Consider the following 12183-nt stretch of genomic DNA (forward strand, 5'->3'; position numbering starts at 1 on the left):
ACGAAATTCAATAAATAAAGCTACATTTTGGGAAAACACCACCTTGGGGAGAAAGTATTGTAGTCTTTCTTTTTCAGTATAACACTGGTTTAAACAAATATAGTATATCCGTGTTAAGGACTATGACACATCTTTTAAAAAGATGTGAGAAGGAGCATATAGACTGATATATGAAAGCTCTAAAAGTATATTGTCTTTTAAAAAATCAGGATATGAAACAATCTTTCAGTAGTTTTCAGAGGCTGAAGGGCAAGCTGTCTACTAAACCAAAGACCCTAAAGAGAAAAGATGTCAGTGGAGAAGTAGTGTTGGTCCAAAGGCACAACTCAACAACAAAGTCTGTGGGTCTGTGGGTGTTTATCAGCTTACAGAACACAGAGGAGGAAACAGTGCTTTTAAGAGATCTTCCTAACCTTCCCAGCCCAAGTGAGGTGGCCAAGTGATCTCCTTTTAGGAGATGCTGTCAGTCAAGTGGCTGACATGATTGCCAGAGCAGGTTGTCATAAAAGTAAGCAGATCCCCCTCCACGGTCCGCCCTCCTCTTCCCCAGTTGTGACCCACATGGGGCAGTACCATGGCCAGGATGGGGGCAGACTGGGACCTGCCGCAGAGGGAGGGTCTGGTGTATTCTGCCACGCTGTGCACTTTTCATTGCTTTGGCTTCATACATCCCTGTGTCTTGTGGAGAAGCCAGATGGACCTGATTTCTCTGGTGAGTTACCGTCAAACATGTGACCTGTGTTCTTTAGTTTCTTTCATTATATCCCTTTGAGATGCTGAAACATCAGCCTTGTACTTTAACAAATAGCACCTGGACTTTCTCATCTTGTTTCTTTCTGAAGCAATCGCAAAACACTTTAGTAAAAAAGATTTATGACGGCTCTTCTATTTTTTTCCGTTTTATATGTCTGCTAAATTCCATTTTTAAAACAGTTATGGAGAAAGCCACTGGTGGAATCGCAATGTCTAGAAATGTTAACTTCTCTGTAAAAATAAGGCCACTCAAATCTTGTTAAACTGATATTGTATTCATTGTGCCTCTTAATGCCCACGTTCATTCCAAAGGACTTATAAAATGAAATCATCAAAAAGTTCCCAGCTGCACAAGTCTTTTGAAACTTTTCTATCGTAACAGAGTCTGCGTTACACATTACAAAAACACGCAAGGGGGCTTAAAGATAGTTTAACAAAAAGACTAGAAAGGGAGAATATCCAGGTGGCTTTTTAAGTGTGGAACATAATAAAATGGTGTTTGGAAAGTATTATGCCAAGATGTAATAACTAGAAAACAAGAAAGTCCATTTATAAGTTGAAGTGTAACTTTAAGTCATAAATAGAAGAAATGTTGAGAATGGAAAGGGGAGAAATAACATGAGCACTTATTAAATGTGAAACAAATATACCAGAATCCTTTAGCTATGGAAGAGCAACAGGACAGTATATTTTGGACCCATCCTGAAGCTTTGTCCTGGGGCTTTGAGTTCTATATTATTTCAGTCTTCTCAGGGAAGGTAATTACTTGCATATTTAAAACAGAGAGCCTGATGCAGGAAATTGGTCACCCAGGGGAAGGCAGAGCTGAAATGCCCAACTGCAGACTGGGACACAACCTGTAGATTAACACTGCCAGGAGGCTACGATTACCCCTGGACCAACCTGAGGAGGCAAAGGATGACGGTGATCACAGGGGAGCTGGAAATGCCTCAGCTATGGCCTCAGATGTTGCCAGGGACAGATAGGGAGCAGCAGAAATACTTGGCTTCTCCCTCTTCTCTCCCCCTATTTCCTGTGAGGGTCCTCACTGACCATACCCAGCCTGGGGACCAGCCTGCAGGGTTCACCCTTCTTGCAGTGCAGAGCAAAGGAGGACTGAGGAATGGATCCCGGAGAAAATGGGCTTGGGACCAGCACAAACGTTGTGTATATTAGCAGAAGAAGGACACTCTTCCTTCCTTATGTTCAGGTGAGAACGTCCCACTGGGAGGGACCTGCTTCACACCCTTGTGATCACAGAACTCTCCTGCTGCACACAGTTCCTTTGCTCAAAGCAAGTATGTTTAGCCCTGACTGTTCCTTGTGTCTTGACAGTATTGCTCTGCTGCATTACTTAAAGCAGTATTTCAGTTTGGCCATGCACATTTTTTAAAGGACCCATTTGGCTTGTAGTCTGGGTGTCCTGCTGTAATGCATCCACTGGCCTTTGGGTAGAGCACACTTTATAACAACATCAGAGGCAGGTTAAGTGGAAGTCCAGCTGGGCAGTTGTCCATGGCACCAACCTTTGAGGAGCACTAAGAGATCAATGGAGCATGAAAACATCTCTGGAAATGTCGGTATGTGGGGCAAAAAATACAACTAAGAAACAAAACAAAATAAAACAAAAAAACCAACTTGCATTCTTCAAAAATCCTCTAAAGAAGAAATGTATTTTATCTGGTTGAACTTTTTAATCCACTTGTAGACACTGCCTCTCCCCATTTCCCCAGTCAAAAGGATGTTCTTTGTATTTTTTTGGAAACAAACAGAAAACTAAATCCAAACGGTAAAGGACCTCAGTTGGCTTATATAATTTAAAAAGAAGGCTCAGGGTAAACTTCAGGCAAGTCTTGATCTGCAGCCCAGTGATGTCCCCCAGTACCCTGCCTTCCCCTTGTTGGTATCATGGCTGTATTATGACCACCAGTGGCATGCCCACAAAGAGAGAGTGTTCTCTTCCCCAAACACCAGATCTTAAGGTCATCATTTATTGGCCAGGCTGGGGCTTCTTTGGAAATACAATTTCCTTAAAAATGTTGGGTTTTATCCCATTCATCTGATATATAACCTAAGGTGTTTGAAATGTATATAGGAGGTGAAGGTGTTCAGGCCCAAGCTTATTTGCTTTTATAGGAAATTCCCACCTTCCTGTTTTCTCTGGCACCAATTTCAGCTTGTGAAGGACAATTAAGCTTTTCTAACCTTGAAAAGCTTCAGATTATCAGGCCGCCAGACCCTATGGATAGTCAGGTCTGGAGAACAGTATCTCCTGGCCAAGTCAGTAGAAGAAATCTCTTAACCATCATGGTAGAACTGCTTATTGGTCAATTTAAATTCAAAAGGAAATATAAAAGGATAATAAATATTATAAACACTTTATTTTCACTCATCCATTCACTAATTCTTTGGTGTGAGGCCAAGGTCTTTTCTTCAAGTGTGGTTTTTTCTCATATAAACTTAATCCATAATGCATTGAGGCATCTAAGATTTACACTTTCTTTTTTAAGTAGAATGAGAATTCCACAAGAACCTTGTAAAGTATATGAGAGAAAAATCCTTTTAAATTTTACAATTTCCCCCAATTCTTACAGCTTGAGTGCAATTTTTAAGCAATTGACTTTTATCAAGTCATTCCAAAGTATTTAATTTAGTTTTCATAGGGAGAAAAAAAAAGCCCATCTATTGTCATATTTATAGTTCATTGGTTTCTGTAATTCTATAATACTTAATTAAAGTATGTAATTGCAATAAGTGTAACTGGCATAAATAAGTTTAGGAAAAGAGACAAACTAGGTAGCCATAAAACCCAATTGGTGGGAACAGCTCTGGTTGGTGGGTTAAGGTCAACACCCATAGCCACGAACATTCTGAGGACTACAGGCTTCTGTCAAGACATTTTATAGAAGAATGAATGTATTAATTGACCAAACAATCAGTTCATCAGAGATTGGGTAACACAGCAACTATTATTTTATATTTCTTCTCTATTTCCAGAAAGGCTTACTTGCAGCCTAAGCTTGTATCATTCACATAAGACCTAGCTCAAAGTTGGAATATATTTTCAAAAACTCCAAAATCCCGATTCATTCATTCATTCATTCATTCATTCATTTATTATTTTTAATTTTTACTTTTTATTTATTTATTTTTTACCAGATGTGTTACTGCTATAAGCCTTGTAGAAATGTGCCTAGAGTCCCAAAGTATAATAGGAAATATTTTAGCCTGGAATATATCTTCAAAATCTCCAAAATCCCAATTCATTCATTCATTCATTCATTTATTATTTTTAATTTTTAATTAATTAATTATTTATTTATTTTTAAATTAATTTCTTTTCAGTGTAACAGAATTCACTGGTTTTTTACAAGATGTGTTACTGCTGTAGCCTTGTAGAAATGTCTCAGAGTCCCAAAGTACAATAGGAGATATTTTAGCCAGTTGCAACATAAAAATGTTGCCAACTTCCCTGTTTGGGATAGATTGAATCATCCTCATTAACTTCCAGCCTACTTTCTCAGCTCATCTATTCTACATTTTAGAATTTATTCTGTGTAACATCCCATTTTATGATAAATTCTGTGTGAGTTATACTTTTATTGCAAGTAATAGAAGAGACTTACTCAAATGGGTTAATCAACAAAGAAGATATATTGGTTCATGTAAAAAAAAAAAAAAAACTCCAGAGGATGAAACTAATGTAACATTCGATGTTAACTATGTTTTAGAAAAAAAAATGAAAAGAAAACTCAGAGAATGAGCACATTTCAGGCAAATCTCAGAGATCCACTATATAGTTGTGTAGATTGCCCCCTGCTCAAAGCAGCATGGACAAGGAGGTAAGTGGGATCCAAGTTCAGCTTACCCACTCAGGCATGGAGCTAGATCTATTTGGAGAAGGGGGTGCCATTTTGTTTACATGAAGGAGCCTCTAATAGCAAAGCCATGCTCTTGCAGACCAAATTTGTCTTGTTTATCTACGCAGAGGTAATTTATGTTCTAATACTGGGAGCCTTGGAGGCTCAACAATGTCAGCCAAAAATTGGTTTATTTTTTCCTGTTATCCATTTTCTTACATCAGCAAGCAACATCCTTAGATTGGCTCTACTTGAGCTCACCAGATGAAGGCCAGCATCAGCCAAGTCATCCATTGTCTATGTCAGTGGGAGAGTGAACTCCTCAGTCATTGAATATGTTAACCTCCATATTTGTTCAGCCGGGGTCTTGTATCCATCACTAAGCCAATCACTGGGGCAGGCATATTTAACATGTTGGCTAAAGTAGGATCTTTATCTGCCATTTTGATATTTTTCTTTTAAATGTCTTATGTCTCTTCTATTTCTCTATTTCTCCAGTAGTCCCTCTTTAATTTTAAATTTTTTCTAGTATACCATTTTAATTTCCATGTAATTCTTTTAATAGACTTTCCCACTTATTTTCTTTTTGGTTTTCCTAGGGATTACAATTAATATCTCAATTTAAAGCAATCTAGCTCAGATTAATACCAGCTAATATGCTTCTGTCTCTTCCCTCCTTCATGATATTGTTGTCATAGAAGTTAAGGTTTTATGTATTATAAACCCATCAACAGTTTTATTGCTTTATGTAGTCTTTAAATTTTTGACATAACTGTAGATTTACAAGTGCTTATAAGAAATAGGGAAATTTTAGGTACCCTTTACACAATTTTCCTTTAAAACTATAGTCTGCATTTTTCAGGGATAAATGTCCAGGAATGCAATTGCTTGTTTGTATGGTAATTGCACATTTATTCTGTAAACTGCCAAACTGTCTTCCAAAACAATTGTACCATTTTACATTCCTATCAGCAATATATGGATAATCCTTTTTCTCTGTATCCTCACCAGTGTTTGATATTGTCACTCTCTTTTATTTTAGTCATTCTGATGAGTATGTAATGATATCTCATGTGGTTTTCATTTGTATTTGCATTGGCTAATGAGGTAAATTTTTTTCATTTATTTGTCCTTTATATGTCCTCTTGGGTGAAATATCACTTCATATCAATTGCCCACTTCATATTTGAATTGTTTGGGATTAAATATCTTAATTTAAAAATTTAAAATTTTTTATAGACTTTACTTTTTAGAGGAGTTTTAGGTTCAAAATGAAATCAAGCAGAAAATACAGAGAGTTCTTCTATATTCCTTGCCGCTACACATGCCCAGGATCCCCCAGTATCAACATCTTCCAAAAGCGGGGTACATTTGTTACAATGAGTGAACCTGCATTGATTGATGCATCATAATTACCCAAAAGCCATAGTCTACAAAGTCCAAGGTTCAGACCTGTATTGTATATTCTATGGCTTTCAACAAATGTATGCGTAATGACATGTATGCACACTACGGTATCATACAAAGTAGTTTCAGTGTCCTAAAAGTTCTCGGTGCTCCCCTACTCAACCCTTCCTCCCTGCTTACCATGGATTTTTTTTCTTTTTTAACTCTGTCCATAGTTTTGCTTTTTCCAGAAAGTCATATAGTTGGGATCATACAGTATGTAGCCTTTTCACGTTTGTATATTTCATTTAGTAATATACTGTTAAGTTTCCTCATGTCTTTTTATGGACTGATAACTTATTTCTTTATAGCACTGAATAGCATTCCATTGTCTGGGTGTACCACAGTTTGTTCATTTGCCTGCAGTTATGAATTGAACTGCTATAAATACCTGTGTGAGGGTTTCTGTGTGACATTAGTTTTCAGTTCATTTGGGTAAATACTGAAGAGTATGCTTGTTAGAGCATATGGTAGGAGTTTAGTTTTGTAAGAAACGCCCCACTGTCTTTCAAAGTGCCTCTGTCATTTTGCATTCCCATCAGCAGTGAATGAATGTTCTTGTTGCTCCATACTCTTGCCAACGTCTGGTTTTCCTAGGGATTGGTGGTGTCAATGTTTTGAATGCCAATTATTCTAAGATGTAGTTAGTAGTATCTCATTGTTGTTCTAATTTGCAATTCCCTTATGACTTATTATAAGGAGCATTTTTTCATAGCTTATTTATCATCTCTGTATCTTCTTTGGTGAGGTGTCTATTCAGGAATTTGCCCATTTTTTAAATCAGGTTTTCAGTTTCAAGTTTCTTACACATTTTGAATAATAACCCATTACCAGATAAATCTTTTAAAATATTTTCTTCCAGCCAGTGGTTTATCTTCTCATTTTTTTGGTCAGTGTCTTTTGCAGAGCAGAAGTTTTTTATAAAGTTCAGCTTATGAATTATTTTCTAGATGATGCCTTTGGTTGTATTTAATTTTTTTACTGTTGAATTTTGAGAATTTTTTACACATTCAAGACACTAGTCATTTGTCGGTTATGTGGCTTGCAAAAATCATCTCCCACTCTTGTAACTTTTTTTTATACTCTTAGTGGGGTCTTATATAGAGCAAACTTTTTAAATTTAAAATTAGAAATCTAATTTAAAATTAGAAATTTAAAGTTAGAAAGTGAAATCCACTTTGCCCAATTTCATTTTAGGGGTCATGGTTTTGGTGTCAAGTCTAAGAACTCACCAGATAACTGATTATTATCCCATTTTTTTCCTCTAAATGTGTATGTAGTTTCATATTTTACATTAAAGACTGATCCATTTTGATCAGTGTGAAGTATAAGATTTAGGTCAAGGTTTTTTTCTTTTTTTCTCTTCTTTGCCCATAATGTCCAGCTGTTCCAGCACCTTGTGTTAAAAAGCTTATCTTTCCTTAATTGAATTGCTTTTTTAATTTTCTCTAAAATTAGTTGTGCATATTTTTATAAGTCTATTTCTGAGTTCTTTATTTTATACCATAAGTTTATGTGTCTGTCCTTCCAAAACTACCATACAGTCTTGATTACCATAACTCTAAAATAAGTTTTAAACCAGGTAGAGTAATTATTAATGCTTTATTCTTCTTTTTCCAAAAAGAAATCAGTTAAGTTCCTTGATTTTCCTTATAAATTTTGTAATAATTTTGTCTATAGTTACAAAAAGTCTTGCTGGAATTTTGGAAAGACTTGCATTAAACCTGTATCTCAATTTAAGAAAAAACTGACATCTTTATTATGTTAAGTCTTGCAATCTTGAACCTGGTATGTTTCTCTACTTTTAGATTATTTTTTATTTCTTTCATCAGTGTTATATAGTTTTTGACATACCAATACTGAACCAGTTTTGAAAGATTTATACCTAAGTATCTAATATATTGACTCTAAATGGCATTAGAACCTTAATTATTGTGTTTACATGTTCATTGTTGGTATATAGAAATGTTCATAATATTTCTCCTTTCTCTTATAACCTGTGTCATGTATGAATTCCTTTGGTTGTTCTGGTTCTTTCATAGAATCCTTGGGATATTCTATGCAGACAGTCATGTCCTCTGTAAATAGAGACTGCTTTATTTTTTCCTTTTACATTTGTACATCTTTTGTTTCCTTTTTTTGTCTTACTGCACTGAATAAAACTGCCAGCACTATGTTGAATGAATCACCAGAGCAGATATCCTTGCATGGTTCCAGATCTTAGAAGAAAAAATTCACTCTTTTATCATTAACTGTGATGTTAAATGAAGTTTTTATAACATTCTTTATTGTTAGGATGTTCTCCCTCTCTTATTTTTCTGAGAGATTTTATCATAAATGGCTGTGGAATTTAATCAAATACTTTTTCTACATTAGTTGATATGATCATGTGAGTTTTCTATTTTAGTCTATTACCGTGGTGGTACATTGATTTGTGAAGATTAAACCAACCTTGCATCCTTGAAATAAATGCCACTTGGTCATGTGTACATCTATTTTTATATGTTGCTGAAATAATTAAAGATTTTTGTCTATAATCATGAGAGATACTCTTCTGTAGTATTTAATTGACTTTCTCTGGTTTTGATATCAAGGTATAATAAGAGATTAATACAGTGAATTGGCAAGTGTTCCCTCTCTCTATTTTTTTTTTTTTTTGGAAGAGATTTGTACCATTGGTATTAGTGTTTTACAACATTTTTAAATGAAATGATCTGGTCCAGAGATTTCTTTCTTGACAGTTTTAAATTTTGAATTCTATTCTCTTAATAGTTATAAGGGATACTCAATTGTCTACTCTTTTTTAAAGAGGGAGGGGTAGGGGCCAAGGGCGAGGTAGAGAGATTCTTAAGCAGACTCCATGCCCAGCATGGAGCCTGAGGCTCAGTCTTAAAACCCTGAGATCATGACCTGAGCTGAAATCAAGAGTTGGATGCTTAATTGACTGAGACACCCAGCTGTACCTCAGTTGTCTATTTAATAATTGATGAATTGCATTTTTGGTTTTTGAAGAATTGATTTACCTAACTTGTCAAATTTACATATGTAAAATATTCATAGTGTTCCTTTATTATCCTTTTGATGTCTGGAGGGCCTATGGTAATAGCTCCCTATTTCATTCCTCACATTATTAACTCATGTCTTTACTCTTTTTTACCTTTCGTCAGTTTTATTGACCTTTTCAAAGGTTACTATTGATCTCACTAAACTTTATTTGCTTTTCTTTATATATTTTTTGTTTCCAATTTTAGTGATTCCTCTTTAAACTTTATTATTTAAAAAAAAAAACTATTATTTACCTCCTTGTATTTGCTTTGAGTTTCCTTTCCTCTTCTTTGTTTAGTTCTTAAAGCAAAATCTTAGATTATTAATTTGAGATTTTCCCTTTTTTCTAACATATGCATTAAGTGATACATATTTCCCTCTTGCACTGCTTCAGTTGCATCCCGCATGTTTTGTTATAGTGTATTTTTATTTTCATTCAGTTCAATGTATTTTCTTTCGTTTGTTTAGAAATGTGTTGTTTAGTCTTAAGTTTTTGGAGATTTTCTAGTTATCTTTTTGTTACTGATTTCTGTTTTGATTCTATTGTGATAAGAATATATTTTTATGATTTTAATTTTTTGAAATTTGTTTAAGTTTGTTTGGTAGCTCAGGATGTGATCTGTCTTGGTATATGTTTCATGGGTGCTTAAAAGGAATGTGTATTCTGATATTGTTGGGTGTGAATCCTCTAAAAATATGGATTATATCCTGGTGTTTGGTAGTATTTTCGTTCTATTACTTTTGTGTCTAGTTATTCTTTCAGTTGTTGGGAGAGGGACTTTGAAGTCTCCAACTGTAGTTGTGGAGTTGTCTACTTCTTCTTTCAGCTATTTTAGTTTGACATCACCAGAGTCCTGTTTTTTAGGTCAGACATATTTTGGATGGTTAGGTCTTCTTGGTGGATTGATCTTTTTATCATTATGTAATATCCTTCTCTGCCTCTGCTAAAATTTTCTTTGCCCTGAAGTCTACTTTATCTGATATTAATTAAGCCACTCTGCTGTCATTTAATTAATATTTGTATGATATACCTTTTTCCATTCTTTCATTTTCATTCTACCTATATCATTACATGTACTGAAGTGAATTTTTGTTGACAGAATATAGTTGGGTCATGTTTTTTTTTCAGTCCTCTCTGCTTTTTCTGGCCTTTCTGCGAGTTATTTGAACATGTTTTATAATTTCATTTTAATTTATCTATAGGATTTTTGAGTGTATCTGTATGGGTTTTTAGTTGTCCTAGGTAATATGTTATATATACATAAGTTATCACAGTCTGCTGATGGCAACAATATACCAGTTCAAGTGAAATATAAAAACTCTTCACCTCCCTTACATCTATTTACTTTTAAAATAATTCCATTTTCTTATGTATTTTCTATATACATTTTCTTTTTATTTTTTTCTATATACATTTAGAAACACATGAGAGAATGGTATAATTTTTGTTTTAAACACTAAATATGATTTAGAGAACTCAATAAGAAAAGCCTATTTATATATCTACACCTTTGCTTACTGTGTTTTTTCTTTCTTCCCAATGATTCAAAGTTCTTTAAATGTTTCATTCTAATTAGAGAAATTTTTTTAGCTACATTTTTTAGATTAACTCTCCTGTGACAAATTCTCTTAGTTTTCTTTAATTTGAAAACACCTTGGTTTCCCCCTTAATTCCTGAACTGTATTTTTGCTGCATATAAGATCTGAGTTGACAGTACTTTTCTTTCAACACTTGGGAAAATATTTATCATTTCCTTCTGGCCTCATAGTTTCTGATGAGAAATGTACTGTTGCTGTAATCAGATGCCCCCCTGTAAGTAATGTTTTGTTTTCCTCTGATTGCCTTCAAGATAGATAGATATATATATATTAGATGTATATATATTTGTCTATATATATATATGTGTCTTTAGTTTTATATATAAATATTTGTCTTTAGTTTTCATCTTAGCATTGATTTCTGTGCCTGTTCCCAGTTTATGGTTTGCTTAGCTCTTGAACTATATCTCTTAACAAATTTGGGGAGCTTGAGCCATTATTTGTTTGAGTACTTTTTTTTTGAGTTATTATTTATTTATTGGACAGACAGAGATCACAAGTAGGCAGAGAGGCAGGCAGAGAGAGAGGAGGAAGCAGGCTCTCTGCTGAGCAGAGAGCCCAATGTGGGGCTAGATCCCAGGAACCTGAGATCATGACTTGAACTGAAGGCAGAGGCTTTAACCCACTGAGCCACCCAAGCACCCCAAGTTTGAGTACTTTTAAAATTCCACCTTCTTTTTCTTCTCTGGATTTCCAATAACTTATATTTAGATCTGTTGTTCCAAAATCTCTGAAGAGTTTTTCATTTTTTCCATACTACTTTCTCTGTTGTTCAGATTGGTTAATTTTTATTGTTTTATCATCCCATTTGCTGATTCTTTTCTCTGTCCCTCCATTTGATTGTTGAATTTATCAACACTGACCTTTATATTTTTGGTTATATTTTATTTCTCATATTTCAGTTCAGTTTTTCTCTGTATATCCTGTCACATTTCTGTGACTTTTTATTTCCTTTCTTGGATTTTGTATTTTTTTGTTTCCAGAATGTTTGTATTTGCTGTCAAAGCATTTTTTTCATGACAACATTTCTAGCATCTCTTTCACTTCAGTGTTGTCACCTGTTGATTGTGTTTTTCCATTATGTTTGAGACCTTCTTGGTTCTTGGTATTATTATTTTTTTAATTAAAACTTGGACATTTAATATAAAAGACATTCTGAATCTTCTTTAAACCTTCTATTTTAATTGGTTTTCTCTGACACCACCTGGCAGAGAATGGGGTAGCACTACCTCACTATGGTTAAGTGTAGGTGAAAATCCCAGATTCCCCATGCAGTCTCCATTGTCCCCAATGAGTTATCCCTGGATAATGCTGTGTGGTGGGAATTCTAGTTCCCACATGGTGTCCACAGACACATCTGCGGGGTGGCCTTGTTTACACTAAAAAATGGTGAACATCCTAGCTCTCCACTAGCCTCCTCTGACCATATCCCAGCCCGGAGGGAAAAAAATGTTATGTTACTTCCCACTAGGGGGTGGAA

Source organism: Neovison vison, chromosome 12 (genome assembly GCF_020171115.1).
Source record: "Neovison vison isolate M4711 chromosome 12, ASM_NN_V1, whole genome shotgun sequence".
In the NCBI taxonomy this organism is placed as follows: Eukaryota; Metazoa; Chordata; class Mammalia; order Carnivora; family Mustelidae; genus Neogale; species Neogale vison.